Below are 23,195 nucleotides of genomic sequence, written 5' to 3'. Positions count from 1 at the left end.
AGGAACCCCGACTCTCGGCGGCACTCTCTTTGTACCCCGGAGCCGGCCGGCGGGCAGACTCCAGTGCGCCTGCGCGCCGCTCCGACTCCACCAGGCCCACGAGGCACCTTCGCGCACCTCCGCCGCCTCACCCAGGACCACTGGCTTCGGCACCGCGAGAAGCAAGCAGAGCCGCTCCCTCAGCCCCGGCACGCTCCTGCTGCCTACGCGTGTTTACTTTCTTTCCCCGAGGGAGGGAAAAAAAAATCCATCCCCAGTGAGACTTGCGTCAGATCGATTCTATCATCTCTGGCCCAGAGGAGTAGTACCTGGACGCGGGAGGCTGGCACGGTTAACACCCCCGCCTAGCACCATTTACTGCCCCCTCCCTCCACTAAGAAATTGTTCAGTGGGTGTCGGCTTGTTTCCTGGCCCCTGGTGAGAGCGGGACTCTGGAGCATTCAGGGATCTGGTTTCCTGCAGGTGCCTGAGCGGGACAGTCTGTGGGCCGGCCTTGTGTCCTCCGTGCGCTCGCGCCGGCTCGGATGCAGGACGGAGTCCTCGGTGAAAAGGAGAGAATGCGTGTCCAGAAGGGTGCAGGTGTTCGGGGGACCCCCAAAGAAGACGCAGTGCCTGCCTGGGGAGCTTAGAACCGAGCTAGGAAGTCAGACACTCGATTCAGAGCAACCTAGCTGGGTGCAATTAGGCTGCGACTTGAGGCTTCTTTCAAATTTAAGATGGTTTGAATGAAAAAGACGGGAGGACCGACAAATATGACCAAGATAAGAAACACTAATGCCAGCTCTCCAATCACTGATTTTCTTAAGCGCGGGGAGCGGGGAGGGGATTCACCTCCAGAGCTCTCCAGCAGAGCACACACCCAGAGGGGCTTTAGGCAGTCACAGTGTTTTTGCAAGTAGGTTACAGTGAAGAGTCACCAAACCTCACAAGATGCTAGCCTCTGGGGAGAAGAGGCTGTGAAATCCCTACATGTTCACAGCAAAGCACACCTGCAAAATCCTGAAACTGATGGCCCCTGTCTGTGAAGAAGACAAGCAAAGGGCAGCTCACAGATACACAGGGGCAGGAAATCTCACTTTTAGCCTCATTCCTTTGCCAGCTCACCGGGTGACAGTAAATAAACTCTTTCCTCCTTCTTGGCCTCAGTTTCTTTACCTGTAGAATAGGCTATATGGATTCAATGGATCTTCTTTAAAATCCCTCCTCCCCCAAATGTCTATGATTCTGTGAAAAGAATACTTATTCCCAAGGGGGCTCCTGCATACACAAAGTGCCCTCCATCCTTTATTTCTCCTTCCTTACATTTAGTCAGTACACATTTATTTTGTAGGTCCTCAAAAGGAGAAAAACCTAATCAAAAGTGTGGCAGATTCTGAATTTTTAGTGGATTTATATTTGAAGTTTTATTTCATTTTTAGTCATTTTCCTACTGAGATACAATTCACATAGCATAAATTTACTCTTAAAGTATAATTTAGTGATTTTGAATATATTTTCAGTTATGCAACCATCACCACTAATTCCAGAACACTTTCATCATATCATTCCGATAAGAAACCCCATACTCATTAACAGTCACTCGCCAGCTCTCCCCCATAGCCCCAGACAACCACTAATCTACGTTATGTCTCTATGAATTTGCCTATTCTGGACATTTCATATAAATAGAAACATGTCACATATAGCTTTTGGGTTTGGCTTCTTAAACTTAACATTTATTTGCAGGGTTCATCCATGTTGTAGTGTGTATCAGTACTTCATTCCTTTTTATAGCTGAATAATATTCCACTGTATGGATAAGATCACATTTCGTTTATCCATTCATACATTGATGGGCATTTTGGATTGTTTCCACTTCTTGGCTCTTAAGAATAATGCTGCTAAGACATTCATGTACAAGTGTTTGTATAAACACATCTGTTCATTTCTCTTGGGTGTATGTCTAGGAGTAGAACTTCTTGGCTATACAGTAACTCTATGATTACTTTTTTGAGGAACTCATATACTTTTCCAAAGTGGCTGTAATATTTTACATTCCCATTATGAGGGTTCTAATTTCTCCATATCCTTGCTGACTGTTGTTATTGTCATCTCATATATAGATAGTAAGTGGTAGCTCATGGTTTTAATTTGCATTTCCCTAATGGCTAATGTTGAGCATCTTTTCATATCCTTACCGGCCATTTGTATATCTCCTTTGCAGAAATGTCTATTCAAATAATTTGCCCATTTTAAAATTGGGTTATGTGTCTTTTTATTATTGGTCTTTATAAGAGAACTTTACTTATATCTGATAAGTGATACTAGTCCTTTATGTGGTATATATTTGTAAATATTTTCTCCCATTATGTGGCTGCCGCTCCGCGGCATGTGGGATCTTCCCGGACCGGGGCACGAACCCGTGTCCCCTGCATCGGCAGACGGACTCTCAACCACCGCGCCACCAGGGAAGCCCTCACTTTCTTGATAGTGTCCTTTGAAGCACATATGTTTTTCATTTGATAGTCATCTATATATTTTTTTTTTAATTTATTTTTGTCTGCGTCAGGTCTTAGTTGCGGAACATGGCATCTTTTATTGTGGTGTGAGGGTTCTTCGTTGCGGCACTCGGGCTTCTCTCTAGTTGTGGTGCGCCGGCTCCAGAGTACACAGGCTCAGTAGTTGCAGCGCTCGGGCTTAGTTCCCCGCGCCCCCCACCCCCGGCATGTGGGATCTTAGTTCCCCGACCAGGGATCGAACCCACATCCCCTACACTGGAAGGCAGATTCTTAACCACTGGACCACCAGGGAAGTCCCTAGAGTCATATATTTTTACAAAATAACATAAGCTAACACATAAGTAACACTTAACATTTTTCTAGACTATAAAAGTGATGTATGGGGGCTTCCCTGGTGGCGCAGTGGTTGGGGGTCCGCCTGCCGATGCAGGGGACACGGGTTCGTGCCCTGGTCCGGGAAGATCCCACATGCCGCGGAGCGGCTGGACCCATGGGCCACGGCCGCTGGGCCTGCTCATCCAGAGCCTGTGCTCCACACCGGGAGACGCCACAACAGTGAGAGGCCCGCATACCACTTAAAAAAAAAAAAAAAAAAGTGATGTATGACCATTATAAGAAAAAAATTTTGGAAAAATATAAGAAAGAATAAAGAAAATAACAATTGCTTATGGCTCCATCACCTAGATATAGCCACTGTTAAGATTACAGCAAATTTCCTTCAGGCACTTTTTAACACACATTATTTATTTATTTGATATCACCCCCAATGGCATCATGTGGCCCAGTGCTCTACACTTGTGGTCATATCGAGGACCGTATTACTGGCAGCATCCCCATGTTCAGAACCTCTTCCTCTCCCTCCTTTCCTATCAAAACCAATTTGTCCTGTGCCCATTCCCTCAGGATTCACTTAAGGTAATCTAGTACATTAATAATGAACATGGCCATAAGTTATACACACTTTGCAGTTAAAGAGTATCTGCACTGGTACATTCTCCCAGACCATTTGCATTGCGGCCCTTCGTGTAATGTAATCAGTCATCTGTCATATACTAGGAACTGTGTGCAAACACCAGCAGCCAACTCTTTAACCTCCCTGAGCCTCAAGCGCCCTGTCTGTAAAATGGAAGGAATACCTACTGTGCCTGCTTCATCAAGTTACAGTAAGGATCAAACCTCACAGGGTGAGTTGCACGAGAATGGGCCTTGGATATACTGCAGGTAAGAATCTGGCACCTTGAGAGTGTCCCATACACTCAGGCCCAATAAGGTACATGGCAGCAAGGAGAGAAATCAGGAGAGAGCAAGGAAGACACAGGCAGGAGGCCACCAAAGTTGTAGCAGACCTTTGGGACAGGTAAAATTGGGGCAGGCCCTGGAAGCAATTTCCTTCCTAATACTCTACTCTTCTTCATCTCCTCCACCCCCTCCCCCCGCCTTTTTGTTTGTTTACAATGGATGTATACCATAGTTATCATTGAGATTTTAAGTTTTGTCATTCTCAAATCTTTTACAGAGATGTGAGGCAAGGGGTTTTAGCTGTCTTCATGCCAGAGTGTTAAAGGGAAATCACAGTGGCAAGAATGTGTACGTGTGTGTAAGAGAGAGTGTGGGTGCAAACCTGAGCACAGCACAAGGGAGTCTCCATCAAAGGGAAGGTGAACTGGGGGGGCAGGGGGATTGTGCAGTTGAGACAGCTGGATGTCCACCACCTGCAGATCCTTTTCCAGTGCCAACCTTGGAAGTTTATTAAGGGAAGCCGTGTGTTCCCTCACCCTTGCCCAAGGTCTTACTACCGCTAAGGAATCTTTTTTTTAAGGAACATTTATTAATATTACAAAATGCTAGTCTATGACTCACAGTCTGGAAGACTTACCTTCTGCCAGTGGCTCTGTGGTTTCCTCTTCCAAAAGAGAGCTTCAGCTTCCCTGGTTGGAGAAATCTAAGATAGAGAAGCAGAAGGGAATGGCCCATAGGGCCATCTCTGCTACTTTCTATATCCCAAAGCTCATAACTCACATTTCACTAGCTGGTTTGCCATTTAGTTAGAAGCATCACAAAGCTTAGGAAATGAATGTAAAATAATCTAGTTGCTGACTGTTGTCAGAAAACACGTAAGATAATGATTACCTAAATCTAGAAAAAAAAGAAGGCCTAATTTATTTCAATCTATAGCCCCACACTTCTGGTTCCTGGAAACGATTGTTTGAAAGGTAAAGGACTCAGCAATTCATTTGCTTTAGTTATTTAACAAAGTAAGTTAGGGTTCAGTTTGCATTAGGCTGAAACCCTGTGTGAATATGTCTTATATGCTGCTGAAGGACTTAACCCTAGTTCAGGAAATTTAAGCTAAGAGTAATCTTTATTCATAATTATAATCTCCATTACATCATTGTTACTCTTATAAAATATTTATAGAGCATTTAAAGGTGTATGACATTCTCCTAGGATGCTAAGTGGAGGGATTATGTGTACAAGCCTATCCCTGCAGACCCACTATATTTAGAACATTTATTTATTTAACAAATACTTATTGAGGGTCTACTGTGTCCAAAGCATTCAGTTAATTTTTATAAAGGACACAAAGATGAAGAATCCCGGGAAATCACCTGACCTTTAGGGGAGTTAATACATACACTAAATTAACTGTAATATAATAGACTTTGACTTGAAAGATATAAGTATTATTATAACTATTATAATCTGATAATAATAGGCTTAGTTATATAATATTTATAATAATATGAGCATTATTATAATTAACAATATAATTTTAGTAATTGATAGCACTTATTGAGAACTTGCTTCTCCCATGAGGTAGACATGATTATATCCACAGTTTGGAGCAATGAAGATGGAGCTTTAAAGAGGTTCAAATATCTGCAGAAAGCCACAGTGCTAAGTGGTGGAGGTAGGATGCAAACCCACGTTGCAGGAGTGCAGAGCCAGAACTCAGCTCTGATCATTCCAGCTAGGACAGCATGTGCATTACATTGTTTTGTTTTGCTTTTGCAACCATGTTAGCCATAACTTTGAGCTGAGTCATTGTCACTGAAGCTTTTCCTCCTTTGGCAAGGAAACCCCGACCCAGTGACCTTTCGACCTTGACCTCATAGCACCATTCTCTAACCCAGGAGTTTTCAAACAACTGAGCTGTCTTTTGAGCCTTGGAGCCTTTTCATCAGACAAACTTTTAACGGAAGATAAAAACAAAGTTTCTCTTAGTGAAGCTGACAGGGAGGGGAGTCTTCCGTGGGTGGTAGGGGCACTGAGTGGGGAGGAGGGGAAAGGAAGGAGGCTGCCCCACATTCAGTTGAGGATGATCACAGCTGAAACTCAGTAAGGAACGCTGATGTCAACACAACCTCAGTCTTGTCTTTAAAGAAGTGTTAATTCCCCCTCCCTGCCACTGGCAGGGCTGCACCTAAAACCTCATCAGAAAAAAAATAAAACAACCTCATCAGGTTCGTGCCCGTCAATCTAGTTGATGGGCATGAGACTGATGAGGTTTTAGAATTAGTCATGTTTAATGTTTCTTAATATATTAAGTGTAGCTCCCTTCAATCACAAATTATTTTTTAAATGTTAAAGATGGCTTGCTTACCCGGTGGTCCTCAAAACCCTGTAAGGAACGTGAGTAAAGTCAGAGCTTGAGCACCAGAACCAACCAAGCTGGAGAAACGATGGCTCCTCTCTTACAGGATCTGGTTACGTAAGAGCCTTCTAATGAATGCTATGTTCAAAAGGAGACTTGGTACATATATCGTCATGCTGGATTTCAGCAAAGAAGGGCTTAATCAACTTCTTTCTTCCAGTCACAATTGTAGACCCTGACAAAGCACAGCCAAAGGAGGGGAGGAGAATGGTGAAATGGGAGGAGACAGACACACAGAGTCTGGGGACAGTGGCTTTCGTTCAGGGCTACCCTCTCTGAAACTCTACTTTGAGACTTGGAGCAAAAGTTTTATTGTCTACTGTCATTCCTATATTTCAGCAGGGAACACTGAATTCTAGAAGACTATTATTATTATTATCTTCATAAACAGGTTGACTCGGCTCCTCTGTACTCACCATCGTAGACCAGCCTAAAGGGCAGCTCACTTATTTAGCTAACGTTTGTGTCCAATATCTGCTTGTAGTCTGTGTGTACCTTAGGAGGGCTTGCTCCCTCTGTGTTGTCTTTTATGTATCTAAGAGCAGGGACTTAGTCTGTTTAACTCTCAGTACATTGCCCAGCTAATTGGCACTATTTTTATTGTGCCAGCTATTATTTTGTTATTATTTTAAAAACTGAAAGTAACTCGAATGTCCTGCAATAGGGAATGTTTGAGATGATGTGACAAAGCCACAGGGAGGAATGCTATATAGCCAGTAAAAATGCTAAGAATGTTGCAATCTGTTGGTACATGTGAAATGATTCTAAGGGGGAAAATCAAATACAAAAAGGAGTGTATGCAATGATAACAAGTATGTAAAAAATAACTGAATAAATGCTTATAAACTACCAAGGATCAATGGTGATCTTTAAAGACCAAAGGTGATAGAAAAATGATAGAAATTGGATTAGATCCAATATATTCTATATTTTCAAAAGTTAATTAAAACATATACATATGCATATATGTATATAAATTTTAATTAACTGTTGAATATACACACACAGAGTGTTAGTTATTTGTTGCTGCATAAACAAATTACCCCAAAACTTAGAAGCTTGAGAGTATAAAAGTTTATCATCTCACAGAGTTTCTGAGGGTCAGTAATCTGGGATCTGCTTAGCTAGATGGTTCTGACTCAGGGTATCTCATGAAGTTAGAGTCAAAATGCCAGTGAGAGCTTTTGTCATCTGAAGTTTTGACCAGGGCTGGTGGGTCCACTTCCAAGAAGGGTCTGACTCTTACGGTTGTTGGCAAAAGGCCTCAGTTCCTTGTCATGTGGACCTCATAGAGGGGGCCCCTCCACAGTGCTACTCATGACATAGCAGCTGGTTCCCCAGAACAAGTGATGATTGAGAGAGAGAGAGAAAGAGAGAGAATGATCAAGATCACAGCTGCAATGTGTTTTATAACCTATTCTCAAAAATGGCATGCCATCACTTCTGCCATATTCTTTGGTCCCATAGACCAACCCTGGTACAATGTGAGAGGGGACGATACAAGGGTGTAAATACTCAGAGACAGGGATCATCGGGGATCATCCTGGAGGCTGGCTGTCACAACGATTCATAACAATAATAAGACATTTTTGTGCAAGAGCATGTTTTGGTTATTAAATATACATTTCAAATGTACACTGAAATAGATATTTTGAAATGCCTAATCCTCCTAATTATACTTCTCAAGAAATATTCATGATGTTTATTTAGTACATTTTATGTGCCAAGCTCTGTGCTAAGCATTTTATGTGGACCCTCTCCTATAACCCTCACAACTCAAAAGTAGCCACTTTTAGTTGCCTCATTTTGCAGAGGTGGAACGTGAAGCACAGAGAGGTTAAGTAACTTGCCCTAGGGCACACATCTAGCAAGTAAGGAAACCAGAATATAAACTCAGATCAGTTAAAGCACATACATCACCACCAAGTTATACTGATTTTCTCCAGTCACAGTTTTGTGAAATAAATCCTAACCTACCCACCCATGCTTTACAGGAACCATCATTCCAGGTAAGCAGTTTAGGATTTCCCTGCAGTCATAGAGTAGATAAACTAAGACTCAGAATTGGAAGTTGGGTTCATGGAGCCCTTAATCATGATTAAGACGATAATAGTTACTTAGTCCTCTTCCCTTCTCTTCCCCCTTTCCCTCTCTCCACTCCAGCCACACTGGCCTCCTGGCCCATTCTTGGAGCACTCCAGGCATACTCCCCGTTCAGGTCCTTTGTGCTTGACGTTCCTCTTTTCATCCCTGGAGCACTGTGGCTCCTGCCATCACCTCCTTTCCTCAAATGTCACCTTCCCAGAGAGGCCCACTGTTACCGTGCTGTTTAAATTGCCACTCCACCCCTATCACTTAGTCCCATCTTCCTGCCCATTCTCCTTTTCCTACAGCACTTATCACCATCTACAGCCTACAGAATTCACTTATGGAGCAAGCTTATACTTCTCTCCCGACCCCAGAATACAAGCTCCTCAAAGGCAAGGATTGGGGTCTATTATGTTCACTGACCCCTGTTTTGTTCAGTGAGGATTCCTAGTACAACAGTATCTGGTACCTAGCATATGCTCAATAATAAATATGTGTTGGATAAACGATGAAATAACAATTGGCAGACTTAAAGTGTGTAGTTGATATCAGAGTAGCTCAGTTGGAACTGTAACAGTCAATTTACTTTCCAGCCATACCTCTTTAAATTTCATTTTGAAATAATCTACAGATTTTGTCCAGATAGATGTTTCTAGAGAAAACTGCTTTCTTTGAATGGACATTTTACTTTTATTGCCATGTGTGTTTAATTTTTAACCAGAGGAGATATGTTAGAAGTTTCTGGAAACAAAAAAGTTCTAGAAACAGAAGATGCTTTTAACCTAGAAGACAGATAAGCTAGGTTAGGACTGAAGTATTTCCACTGCCCAAGTAATAGCCTATCCCTCTGTCTAATGACCCTATAAAACCTCAGCAAATATTTACCTTTGACGTTAGAAAAAGTCAGCTAAGCAAATGACATTTCATAATGAATGAAATGAAAGAACTTCCTTCCTTTATTTATTCTGGATAATCTATTAATTTTTAGTATGTTTTGTTCCCCCAGACATAGAGGTATTGTTTGATAGAAGGTCAGCATTCATTCTAACTTTTCCCAGGTCTACCTAGAACTATTTTTTTTTAATTCAGTATTAGTTGAATGAATGATTTTTAAAATTTATTTATTTATTTTGGCTGCGTTGGGTCTTCATTACTGTGCGCAGGCTTTCTCTAGTTGTGGCGAGCAGGGGCTACTCTTCGTTGAGTTGCGTGGGCTTCTCATTGCGGTGGCTTCTTTTGTTGCACAGCACGGGCTCTAGGCACACAGGCTTCAGTAGTTGCAGCACACAGGCTCAGTAGTTGTGTCACGTGAGCTCAGTAGTTGTGGCTCGTGGGCTCTAGGGCACAGGCTCAGTAGTTGTGGCGCACGGGCTTACTTGCTCCAGGGCATGTGGCATCTTCCTGGACCAGGGATCGAACCTGTATCCCCTGCACTGGCAGGTGGATTCTTAACCACTGCGCCACCAAGGAAGTCCTAGAACTATGAACTATAATCTTGGTCATTTCAGAATGCCTATTTACTAGTTGACAGTATATTCAATAAAGGTCTCATTGACACTGAGTTTTGTTTCTTCAAACCAACTAAACCTATCAACTGTAGTAATAAAGCTAAACTTTATTAGATACTCGCCAAGTGCCAGCCATCATGCCTATATGATCTCTAACACTTGCAGCAACTCTACAGGAGAGATATTATAGTTATAAAGCCCAGTGAAGTTAAGCAATTTGTTAAGATCGCACAGTCAGGGCAAAGAGTCAAACCAAGATTATCTGCCTGATTCCCAAATCTGGGCCAGTTTCAAGGTGCCACTCTCTTGCCCTAACCATGAGCCTAAGATGTAACAACCAAATATTGCAGGGCGTACACTTACACTAAAATTTTTTTCATGTTTATCTGAAATTCAAATGTAACTGGATGTCTTGTATTTTTATTTGCTAAATCCGGCAACTATGTGGAAGGAACCTTGGGGATTGTTGAGTTTCGTGGTTCGTTGCCAGGAGTGCTTGACAAAATGATCTGGAGGGCTTTTTCAATATATATACACAGGTTCTACCCCATACTGCAAGGATTCTAGAGTGGACCCAGGCCTGTGAATTTTCAAAAAGTTTTATTTGTTCAATAAAAATGTATTGATTGAGTACCTACCCTGTGCCAATGACATTTTTAAGTTTTGGAAACACAGCAAGAAACAAAACAAAAACCAAAAGCTCCACCATTGGGGATCTTCCCAGGTGACTCCACAACTCATCCCAGTTAGGAAACAATGGGTCAAGCACCCTCATTTTACAGATTAGGGGAACAGAGGCCCAGAATGGTGCCACAGTGGTTCAAGATCACTGACAGAGGAGGGACTAGGGATCAAGCCTCCTAACTCCCAGTCTAGTACTTTTTAAAAAAATATCTCTCTGCTGCCCATATGATCTCAATTTTCCAGAATACTCCCTTTTCAGTGTTCCGTTATCCCTAAAATTACAATCTTCAGAAAGTAAAATATGATCCCAGAAGCTACATCATCCTTAAAATAATACACTTAATACTGCTTGAGGCTCTCACTTGAAACCATAACATCAAGATGATAGATGTCAACAGACAGCAGTAATAGAGAATCCTGACCCCAACTGAAAGTGGCTGTGCTTATTGGCGCTTCACTGGACACTGTGTGCAGCATTTTTCCTGTGCATTGACTTATGCATCCTCCCAATAATCCTGGGATTGAGACAGGAAAGATGTTATCATAACTGTTCACATATCCAAGTTCAAACAACTCCTAAGGGGACAGACGCAGGGCTCAAATGCAGGTTTTTCTCTCTCCAAGTAAGAATAAAATAATCTGAGGGTGAATGACAACTTGAGCTTGTTTCATTTCTTCCTCTTCCAGCACGAACGGGCAGCGAAGGCGGAAGAAGCCTGCTGTTACTGGTGAGGCACTAACCTCCTTGCCTGCTCCAAAGCCTCTCTCTCCCCAGGAGCACTGCCCTCCTCTCCTCTCAGGGTCCACATCCCCACTACACTGGACAGTGTGAGCGCAGACCAGTGATGGCAAAAAAAAACCTCAACCAAAATGCACACAAGTTACCCAGGAACTGTGCCCCAGAGTGCCCCCATACTTGTAGGCGTTCGTGGAACAGAATGACTAGTTTAGTATTGAGTTCATAGGGAGTTAGTGGCCACACTGGACCATTTCCTTATAAGATGACTATGAAATCATGTTGGGCCACAGAAGAAGAAACCTGGAGACGAGAGCTTAGGAAAGTGGGGCCTAGGTTTGACGGGGAAGATGTTGATTTCTTGTGAAATTTGCATGAATCCCCAAGGCAGGCACACCCTTTATTACGGAATAAAATGCAAATTCCACAAGAATTAGAAAAATAAAACTACTGACATCTGTGCCCTGAGCCTCATGTTGGTACCAGGCTGCCTTTTGCAATGAGGGATCACTAGCTGAGGGTTTAGAAGCCTGACTCTAACCCACCTCCATCATTTGAAGACTGATCAGACTTGCCAAGGATAATCGCCCAGGTTCCACCATCAGTTCCTCCTATCCTCACTCGCACCCTCCAGCACACGCATACCATTGTTTTCCAGTTACCTACCACTCCCTTTATGCTCTCCAGTGCCCTATTGATGACTCACTGATTTTAACAATGGTATTAAAACTTGGAACGAAGTTCTGTTGCCCCTGGGATCCAAATCAGTCTCAAGTACTGGTACAGACCCCCTATGCATCTGAGCTTTCTGCAAGAGCAGCCTCCTAAACTGCTCTTCGTGCCTTCAATCCCCACCCTTCCTCCCAACCTTCCTATATGCATCTACCGGCTGAATTCTCTAAAAGACCACCTTTATCCTGGCACTCTCCTACATAAAAATAAATTCACTCTCCTACGTAAAAATAAAAGCCTTCCATGGCACTGCGTTAAAAACAACAATGCCTATCCACCAATAATCCTTGTCTGATCACATGCGTTAGGTAAGGATCAACTGAGACAATGTGTGTGAAAATGTTAAAGAATATCGTACGTTATAGCATTTCAGGGCTTTTGAAGTACTTTACATGTTTCATGTGGTTTCAGGAAAACAGAGAAGACAGGTTTATGTCACTTTTCATGTGTATATTTTGTTTCTAGAAGTGGGCTGTTAAATTCCAAGTCTTTCACTTTTTTGTTAGTTGACTGATATGAAATGTAATATTTCATGTTAAATTACGATATCAAATATCAATTACTATATCATTAAATACCAATGAAAATTAATAAAGCAGAGCACTTAGTTTTTCATCACAAGAAGACCTCAGAATAAGACTTTTGCCACAATTAATCCTTATTTGCAATATGTATTGAGAAGCACAGAACAAAGTTGTAAGAAGCGCAAAAGTTTATGGCTCCTTGAAATCAGGTGGATAAAAACTGTTTTATATAATTGAACAGCATATAAAATACAGAAAAAATGTGGGTGCTTTGTTTGCATTTTATTTTTATAACAAATAAAATATAAGTTAAAAAAAGGCAGTGCCTCTGCATGAAAAACCAATGTAACTGATTAAAAGCTGATGTTAGGTTAATTTTAATTTACAAGAGACAGTATAGTGCACTGGTTAAGAGCATGGCTTCTGTCACCAGTGTGGCTGCATTCAAATCCTGCTTCTGCTACTCACTCACAAGCTGTATGGCCTTGAACAAGTTAATTAACCTCTTTAGACCTCAGTTTCCTCACCTATAAAATGGGAATAATAATAGTACCTACCCATAGGGTGCTTGTGAAGATTAAGTGACTAATTAGTTGCACAATACTTAGAATACACGTTAAACATCTTACAAAAGGTAATGCAGGGCTTCCCTAGTGGCGCAGTGGTTGAGAGTCCGCCTGCTGATGCAGGGGACACGGGTTCGGGCCCCGGTCCGGGAAGATCCCACATGCTGCGGAGCGGCTGGGCCCGTGAGCCTTGGCCGCTGAGCCTGTGCGTCCGGAGCCCGTGTTCCTCAATGGGAGAGGCCACAACAGTGAGAGGCCCGCGTACCGCAAAAAAAAAGGTAATGCAATGATGATGATGACGATGATGACGATGATGATGATGGTGATGATTTGAGGAAGAAAGACAGGATGAAATTCAGAGTTACACAGAGTCAAGGACTTGTTCAAGTTCCGGTATGTGTCCTGGTTAAGCAATTTACCTTTGCAGGCCTGAATCTTCATCTGAAAAATGGCTCTTTGGTCATAGGTAAAACAATTCTAGAATTACAACAGATCTGAAGGTGGGCATTCCTATCTGAATATCCACTTACTACAGGTTTCAACTTTAGTCATTAGAGTCTGGTCAATAATTTTTGGAGTCAGTTGAGTCTTCCCGTTGCAAAAGATGGAAAACCCCAAGTCAAACTGGCTTAAGACAAAAGGGAACTTGTTGGCTCACGTGACTGAAAAGTCCAGGAGAGGGACTGGCTTCATGTTTGGCTTGATCAGTGTCAACCAGTGACCTCAGGCCCCAGTCTCTCAACATCTCTTATTTCTCCCTTCTGCAGTGATTGCTTTACTCTCAGGTTCTTTGTGATGTGGCACCTTGTAGCTCCTGGCTCTGGTCATCAGTACCGCAAACAGGCCCAGCCCAAAGGAATGTGGGAACCTCTACCAACACCTCAGATGAAGTCTCCTTATGATTGCAGATGGGCATGAGATATTTTGGGGATTATGGAAATGTTCTAAAACTTGACTGTTGTGATGGTTACTCTGTAAGTTTACTAAAAATCATTGAACTATACTCTTCAAAGGGTGAATTTTATGGTATGGAAGTTATACTTCAATAAAGTCAATATTAATATAAACAGATTTTCCTTGTATCTCTCTGGCTCTGATAGGGTCACATGCCCATTTCTGAACCTATCACCAGGTCAGAGGAATGTGATGCTCAGCGTGGCCTGCCCTAATACCACACCCACACCCTGGAGATAGGGATAAAGTCAGTTTCATCCAAAGCACAGGGACTGAGACTATGGAGAGAGTGGTTTCCCAGTTGAAAACTGGGTTAATGGCTTTTGTTCCCTAAGGCCCAGGGACCAAAGCTGATCTAGCAGCCGTCCATGCTTTCAGGGCCTCTCTGAACTCAAACTTGGGCCTGTCATGAGCCAAACCACAGATACATGCCTGTCTTGTGAGGCCTGACTTTTGTTTTTCTTGGCTTTTCCATGGCAAATGCCAAGGTGGGGTGAACCACACATGCTAGATTCTCATTCTCGGAAACAAGAGATGTCCCCAGTTAAACCCAGAAAGTCCTTCTCTCGAGGCTCAAACACATCCATCATTTCCTGCCATGCTGACCAAGCTTGGGCGCTTCCCAGCACTCACGGGGGCCCACCGCAAAGCCGGAGATGTGGGAGGAGTCCTGTGTCACTTCTCTGTGCCCCACTCGGTGAGCCACCTGCCCCAGGCTCCCTGGGAACAACCAGGAACAAACCCTCCACTTCTTTTTTTTTTTTGTCATTTTATACCCTTTATCTCACCTCTCACTATCTCTTTCAGACTTGATTCTCAGTGCTTGTGACTGTAGGTCCAAAGGAGGGATGAGGTAATGGATTAGAATGAACTGGATGGCTCTAGTTTAAGTGATCTTCCAGGGCACAGGGGCAGGTAGTGCTTGAGGCTCTTCTTACTTTGTTGGAAGAACGGCAAAGTCCAACAAAAGCCGACACATCCGGAGCCTTTACTCCGGGCGGAGGCACTGAGCTGAGCGCTCGCTCTACATCCATTGTTCTTTTAATCCTCACAACGACCTCAAAGGGAAGATCATTTTAGCCACATTTAGATGTGAGCAAACTGGCTCAGAGCAGTGAATTTAGACCTCACAGGTAGTGGGAGGAGAGTTGGGCTTGGAATAGGGGCTGTCTGTAAGGTGGGCATTTTTAACCGCTAGCTGCCTGTCTGCTTCTAACCAGTCTGGCTGTGGTCTGCAGTCCCCTTCACTGTCACGGCCAGTGTCCTTGAAACCCTTGGAAGGGGAAGTGGCTGCTGGCAGCTCACCTGTACAGAAGCGGCGGGGAGCCCCTAGGGGTGCAAACTGACAGCCCACCAGCTGCAAATGGGCACAGGTGGATCTGTTTGCCCAACAGCATGTTGTGAGTCTTGTTGTTTTAATGGATTCGATGACCTTCATGGGGCAGGTCCAATTCACACCTGATTTCAGCACTCCTTATAGCGGTAAACCAGTTACTTCACACCTATAGGTTAGCTGTCTGGCTCTGAAAGGCATTTGCCTTTACACCTTGGAAAGAGCTAGCAAGTTGTCAGAAATGCCTGCCCAGGCCCCTCTTCTACCCTGTGGTGTTAGCAGGTCTGAGTGGAAAGCAGGAAGAATACCTTTTCTCTTTGCCTGAGAAACTATAAACTTCAGTCTCATTCTGGATCAATGAGGCTTTTAAGGGTAGGACCAGGGACCTAAACTTCATTGCATACCACTTTTTCCATCTAACCTAATCCTGTATCAATCCTATAAAGTACAGACTTCTGTAATTCCCATTTCACTGGTGAGAAAACTAAGGTTCACCCCGGTGCCATAACTGATCCATGGTGACAGAAATCAGGTCCAAGCCCTCAATCTCATTCACTGCCTGTGTTCTCAACCCTCCCAGCACATTAGGATCACCTGGGGGGAATCTTGTAGGATACCAATGTCTGATTCAAACCCAAACCAATTAAATCTGAATCTCTAGGGGCTGCGGCTGAGGCCTCAGTGGGGGGTTGGATTTTTTTAAGTGCCCCAGGTGATTCTAACGTGGTGAGAAGGCAGCACGATTTGGAGAGCAGGTGATACAAGCACCCACATCAAATGGGTGCTTTGTTTGGGAAGTGGGGGATGCTTCTATCAAACGGACAGGCCTGGCAGCCGCCTCTGGCAGTGGACTGTGTGTTGACACATCCACAGGACTGGTACAGGAACAGGAAGTTGTATTGTGTAATGGTTAACAGTTGTAGTCAGTTTCTGGAGACAGGAGTCTTGGGTTGGAATCTGTGCCCCTCATTGACTGGATGACTTTGGGCGTGTTGTTTTACTCCTATGAGGCTCAGTCTACTCATCACTGAAGAGGGGGTAATAAAGGACTCCACCTTAGAGGTTGCTGTGAGGAGGCAAGTATCAGCGTGCATCTACTGAGCTCAGCACAGATTTGGGTACCTTGCGGGCAATTAGTCACTGTTAGTTACTGATGGCAAAGAATACAGCCCCAAGCGCATGCTATAAAGACTAAGTGGTTTCAAAGACAAATTTAAACTCTCAGAAGGATTTCTGCCTCCTCACTTCTGATTGTCAAGATTTTAGACTTATCCTCTGAACTCATTTGCCTTGGTTTAGCATCAGGGGGAACTGTCCTACAGGTGGCCGATTAGCAGTCTGTTGACAGTCTGCAAACAGGCAGTCGGGCTGGGGTGCGGAACAGGCAATAGAAGGAGAGCTCTAAGGGCTCTGACTGCAGGTGGTGGGGCCCAGCTAGGGGAACTGGGGCCCCAGGAAAAACCTTCAGCTCCCAGTAGGGAGGAGCAGGACCCAGTCTCAGAACGGAATAGGGGTCTTTTTCTAGGATCCAAGGACCTCCCTTCTACACCCCAAGCCCGGTTGCCTTTTGGCTTTTTTTTTGGTGGTGGTGGGGTACCGTTCTCACCACCTAACAACTCTACTTCCCATTATCTCAATGTGGTTTATCCTTTTATGCCCAAATCAAGCCTTGGCTATTCTGTGCCTCTTGGAGGACCAATCTAGATGAAAGTTAGCAATACTTCCCCTGAGTGGCTCTAGGACTTTATGTAATTTTGCCTGGAATTGTTAGTTGCCTTTGTATGAGGATATCTTGTTTTAAAATATTTTTGAGTTCTAGAGGTTGGAGACCATGTTTTATACTACGAGGCAACCCCGCCTCCTCTTACCACAAAGGTTAACACAAGTTTTTGGCTCTTAATAGATAAAAGGGCATTCTTTCCACATAAAACAAAACCCAGAAGTCAAAGAAGGCTCAAAGATCTTTTAGTCCAGGAGCAGCAACCTGTCCTCTTGACCCACAGGCTAAACCCTACAGATATGTGTTATTTGGCCAGGCCAATGCTTTAACATTTCACACAATTTATCAGCCCGATCCTTAAAGGCATGTGAGCCTGTGACCCCTAATCTGAGCCCAGATCCCCAAATTCTTGGACCTTCTTGCCCATAACATCCCTAATATGTGGCCCTCCTGCCTATGCTTCCAGAATTCTTCCTGAATAAAAATCATTACTAGAGTAGCCACCTGAAATTAACCTGCTACAAATTAACTACTTTAAATCCTTTTGCTAGCTCACTGTTTACTGCTGAATGCTTTTCCCATTCCCAAGCATTCCATCACCAGACTGATACAGCCTTTTAGATACATTTTCCAGCTTGTTTTTCAGGAAGATGACAGGTAACTTAGAACTATATTTAACTCTGCTCTGCAACCCTGGTCACCTTAAAATGACCTTGGCAAATATCCCTCTTCACTCTTGCAGAATACTGGCTTTGTGTGTCCGTCCAAACTTTTGTACTTAAGAGTGAACTTTCTCAATAACCGTGCGTCTAGCTCATGACTGTGGGTGAGCTGAAAGTCTAGGCTGCACCAGCACCCCAGAGGCTGCAATCTGAGGATGGGATAGATCTAAGTAGATCTTACCTCCTGTGGCCCTGTTAGGCCAAGAGGTTTTCAAGTCCTCATGCTGCACAGAGGTTAGCTCCTGCCTGAATGCACAGGAATGCAACCCCAGCAATTATTTACCAGATGGAATGTGCTTTTTTCTGTATCTCTCTGTCTTAAGGGAACTCTGTCAAAATTTTTGGTTCTAGTTTTTGACAGAGTGGATTGTAGACCTGTTATAACCTGATGAGCAGGAAGAAATTCCATATTTTTCTATTTTCAGGAAAAATAATTTCTACATGAAGGGCCATCTGGAGAACTAGGTGTATAATAAATCACTGTTAACACCAATTATACTTACTGGAAGCCCAGTTATTTTCTTGCAAGTAGAGACAGGAGGACATGGTATTGGCTTCTGAAAACAATGTCGTCATGAACTTCCTTGTGGGAGAGCCAAAGGTCAGGAAGAAAAGAGTTGCTACACTAGGGGAAACGGAAGACTATTAGAATTTTTCCTTTTTCCTTCAACTGTAGTCATCACAAAAATCTAATACGGTCTTATCCTGTGTAGCTTTCCTTACATACTTTTAGAAAGTACTGTCCTTTGCAATTTGTACTGATCCATTGATCTTAATCAGGACGCACGCTTTCAAGTCAGTATCACTTAGTAGCTGAATCACCTTAAGCCTCTCCTTCCCACTTGGAAAATGTGGCCAATGGAAATGTATTTGTGTGTCTAGCCTCCTGGCACACATGAATTCCATTCTCTTGCAAGCAAAAAATCCCAAAGAAAAGGGCGTCTACATGCAAATGATTTTAACTAGCGAGATTTCAAACAGAAAAATAATTAGAAACAATCTAAATGTTAAAACAATAGGCTGTTTAAATTATTTATGTGTTGGAGATATTAATTACCCTTCTTCTGTGAACAGATTCCACCTTCTCCCTCTTCCCCACTAAAGGAGTGGAAAATCAAACTCAGAAAGGACCTCTGTGTCCCTTCTTTTTTGTCACAGTGGTTGGTCCACGATGCACACATGATCTAATCCAGGTCAAACGTTTTCCCTGAGATTTTTCTGTTGAAAAGACTTTGTCCTCCCTTTCTGGAGGAGAGTTGTATGACTGAGTCCCACATTTGCAGGTGGCATGGCCCTCATCACGTGGAGAACTCAGGAAGGAGAAGGAACAGCGGAGAACTCTGGTGACATCAAGCCCCTGGCCCCTAACACTTAAATCCTCAGGGCTGCCTGGTTCTTGCAGTTCAGTGAGCAATCCCAGTATTTTCTCATTAAATTTTCCTTTTCCTTACGCTAGTTGGAGTTGGCTTCCTGTTACTTGCAGCTGCAAGGGTTTTAACTAACAGCTTACGCATTCATTAACGTTGATGATTAGGAGGACCACACAGCAGCATGCAAAGTGATTTTGATGAATTTTACAAACAGCACCATATAAAATTATATGAATGATATCATTACAGCTATTTAATCATTCACGTGCAAAATAAGTGGAAAAGAAGTACCTTAAAAATGTAATGGGGGCTTCCCTGGTGGCGCGGTGGTTGAGAGTCTGCCTGCCGATGCAGGGGACACGGGTTTGTGCCCTCGTCCGGGAAGATCCCACATGCCGCAGAGTGGCTGGGCCCGTGAGCCATGGCCGCTGAGCCTGCGCGTCTGGAGCTTGTGCTCCGCAACGGGAGAGGCCACAACAGTGAGAGGCTCGTGTACCACACACACACACACAAAAAAAAAGATGTAATGAATGTTTAGCATGGTAGAGTTATGGGTGATTTTTTTCCCCTTCATATAATGGGGTAAAAAATTTATCAAACTACATTCAGTATGCAAAGCTAAATGTGGCTTATTGTTTTTCTACAACTGACCAAATCTTCCTCATCCACTTCCTTCATACCGACCATTAACTGGATCTTAGTCTCTTCGGAGAGGAAAAAGGTTTTAGTTTAAAAGAGTTGCTTTGTTTTTGTTTTTGTTTTAAGGTAAATGGTGAATCTTGTATTGTTTCCTGCCCTCCTTTCCAATATGGTGCCTTGGTTCATTGCAGAGGCAGGTGCTTGAGGCAACAGGAGAGAGTGTGCTTTAGATTTGTACACCTGTTATCAGGGTTGGTGTCATGGACTGCATATTTGTGCCCCCTACCCCAAATTCATAGGTTGAAGACCTAACTCCCACAATGTGACGGTATGTGACATGGAGCCTTTGAAAGGTAATTAGGGTTAGCTGAGGTCACACGGGTGTGGCTAATCCCACCAATCATGGGATTAGCTGCCTTATAAGAAAAAGAAGAGAGAACTCATTCACTCTCTCTCTGCATACACAAAAACAAGGAAAGGCCATGTGAATACAAAGCGAGAAGTTTGCTATCTACAAGCCCGGAAGAGAGCTCTCACCAAGAACCCAGTCAGCTGATTCTTCCCAACTCTAGAACTGTGAGAAAATATCTGCTGTGCAAGCCACCCAGTCTGTGATCTTTTGTTATGGCAGCCTGAGCTAAGACCGTTGGTGCTGACGTTTTTAGCAATGTCTCTGGGTACCTGGCTGCTTGCACTATTGACCTCTGTGCTTGGAGAAACTGTGGCTCTTTCTAGCTCAGTCAGAGCTGGAGGGTCTTCCCTTGTGAATTGCTCCCAGCTGCAGACAAAAAAAAACGTTGCCTGTCATTTCAGTAAACAAAGAATGTTGCCTGCTATTCTGGTGAACAACAGGTTTCCAGGCCATCAAGTCATCAGCCACTTCAGCCGCCCGGAAGGCGCACCCTGGGGGCAATCAGGATGGAGAAAAACAGGATACTGGTTCTAGTTATTTAAGATGCATATCTAAGGAATAATTTCATGAGCCCAGACTCTTCCATCTTCCCCTAGAAAAGCCTAACATCATTAACGTGAGATGTCATTTTTTTGTGATTAGCAGTAATCTTTTAATGTTCAAGTACATGTTTTTTTGTTTTGTTTTGTTTTGTTTTCAGCAAAAACTCCTATATATCCTGGCTCCTCCCTTACCTCTTCAGAGTAGTTCCTCAGAGCTATCTGAGAGGCCATCTCCTGGGCTACAGTCCTCAGTAAGGTCCCTGAATAAAGCATAACTTGCAACTTTTAGGATGTGTGTTTTTCTTCAGTTGACATTGCCCCTACCTTGGCTTTGGTGGCCCTGCAGACCACCCTGTGTCTCAGCCACATCCCTCATCTGGTCACTGGCTTAGGTTAGTCAGCCAGCCCATCCCTTACTATGGCAGCCAACTCTCAACTCCGCTGTACCCACATTCTGGAGGATGTGTGGAGATGTCTTGGTCCCTCTTCTGCCACTCTGGGGCTGGAGAGGCCCAGAGGCACTCATGCAGACCCTCTGCCTGATAACCATGCTGTAGTGGTGTTGTTTTAGTTGCCGAATGATCCTTTATTGAAATAACTCCCTTTGCAGCTCTTAAGTAGCTGGGCATTCCACTGTACCGCTGTTGAGGTTTATCTATGATGCCATGAGTGTGGTGGCCATCAACACAACAGGCCCCTGGATCTCCTTAATGGTTCCAGAGAGCTCTTTGGCTAATGATTGGTGCTACATCTGTCTGGCAATGTTGACAATTCCATCTGCAGTACTATTTCCACTGTGTTTAATGTTCTTCTGCTTCTTTCTGTCCCTCGTGGTCCCTTGAGGGCTTTGATGATCAGGGAAGAGGCAGAAAAGGTCTGGACTGTCTGTTCTGAATGGTCAGTTTCACTGTAACCCTCAGACCCTTCCAGGTACTGGCTGCCTTGGCAATGTCTTTACCTACAGTTTTTGGAGACAGACCCAGGGGGCCACTCTTGGGGTCCAGGGCAGATGTGACACCAACGTCCCCATCAGTGCACTCCAGGTTTATGACGTTGATCTCACTGAGGTCGAACTTGGCAGCACAGTGGAGGCGACTGGTGTCTGATGACCCCAACGTGGGACAACTGGAGAAAGTTGCGTCTTGGCATCCTCTGAATGCTGAAAGGCCCATGCTGTACTTTCATTCTCCTCCTTTGTACGTGTTGGCAGGGGCCACTTGTGTGACAGTTCCTTGGCTGAGTCTCATGAGGAGCAGGTTACAGTTTCCCTGTCCTTTCAGGGCTCCTTTCCCTCAGTTTATCTACCACCCATGATCTCAGCCTTGAACGGAGAAGCCAGGATACACATAAGTCACTTTTTCTCCTCCAACCTCTGTCTTGTCTTCTGATAGCACTCTCTTAGTTTGGAAAGGTAAAACAACCCATCTTTTCTGTGCAGCAAGGACACCCCTTATGTCAAACCTCAGTTCTCTGTACCCTTGGCTTAGAGCTCAGGTCTGATCTTCTGACCTTTGATATGTTAATGGGAGTGACAGGAATTTACAAAATCCTTTTGTTTTTCTACAACCTCTGACTTCTAAAGACTGTTTTCATAGAAGCTGAAAATTGAAAGTCAAAAGCTGGATGCAGTACATTTTTTTCTTTTTGCATTCCTGCTATAAGAATCTCAAACCTCCCCAAGGCATAGAGATACCACCAATTGATCAGGGGAAAAGTCATTCACAGAGTATAAAAGAGAATAATATATTTAAAATATATTATCCTTATTACATTTTTTTCAGACTTTGCATGATGTCTTTTACCTTTTTACCTATCACCCAAACTCCCTGACAACCCCTGCCCAAATTGCAAAACGGAATAATACTAATTATCGTTTATTGAATGCTTAGTGTCAGCCAATAACCCTACAGCTGTTCATATCTCCACTGAAGAGATGAGAAACTGGGGCTTAGAAAGGTGGCTTGTACGATCAGGAAAAAAACTTTAGAAAATACATTTCTATCTTTTTTGCTTTTGCTTACTTTGGCTCAAGTCAAGCATTTACTCCAATACGGCAAATGTAAAACTTAAAAAGACAAAAAAGAAAAAATCCATTAAATAAGTTGGTCCTTAACACACTGCTTAGAAAATAGTAAGCTCTCAAAAGGAAGGCAACAGTTATTATTTAATAATATTATTTCTATTGATGTCCCAGGAGATGAGCATCTTAGTATATACAGATGAAAGTTCATCGTGGTCAAAATGTTGGTACAATTTGATATTTCCACAGCTGAGCAAGAAAGTCGGTAAAGTACTTTGGGAAGGCAGAAGCTCCTGGTTGAGTTGGGAACATGCGGTTGGCCTTCTCCTTTTCTTTAGGCTAGGAATCCGGGAGACCTGGGCTATTGCTCAAGCTTGGCCAACAATGTGGGGAGGCCACGGAAGGTCCTCTTTATGGTTTAGTTTCCTCATCCATAAAATGAGGGGTTTGGGGACTTCCCTGGTGGCCCAGTGGTAAAGAATTCGCCTTCCA

General features: G+C 43.6%; 1 protein-coding gene and 1 pseudogene across 1 annotated transcript in view; both read right to left on the bottom strand.

The window, feature by feature from the left end:
• Positions 1 to 19,432, bottom strand: part of KANK1 (KN motif and ankyrin repeat domains 1) — a 208,072-nt gene extending 188,640 nt beyond the window's left edge. Inside the window, exons 1-4 of the mRNA XM_024734215.1 lie at positions 19,382 to 19,432; positions 18,224 to 18,345; positions 6,103 to 6,328; positions 4,375 to 4,426 (exon numbers count right to left, since the gene is read on the bottom strand). The gene's annotated coding sequence lies outside the window, so the exon portion shown is untranslated. The remainder of the gene's footprint in view (positions 1 to 4,374; positions 4,427 to 6,102; positions 6,329 to 18,223; positions 18,346 to 19,381) is intronic.
• Positions 19,433 to 19,603: 171 nt separating this feature from the next.
• LOC112392525 (60S ribosomal protein L12 pseudogene) lies at positions 19,604 to 23,195 on the bottom strand (annotated as a pseudogene).

This window comes from Neophocaena asiaeorientalis, unplaced genomic scaffold (assembly GCF_003031525.2).
Source record: "Neophocaena asiaeorientalis asiaeorientalis breed wild unplaced genomic scaffold, Neophocaena_asiaeorientalis_V1.1 scaffold256, whole genome shotgun sequence".
In the NCBI taxonomy this organism is placed as follows: Eukaryota; Metazoa; Chordata; class Mammalia; order Artiodactyla; family Phocoenidae; genus Neophocaena; species Neophocaena asiaeorientalis.
This window is presented reverse-complemented; position numbering and strand designations above follow the sequence as displayed.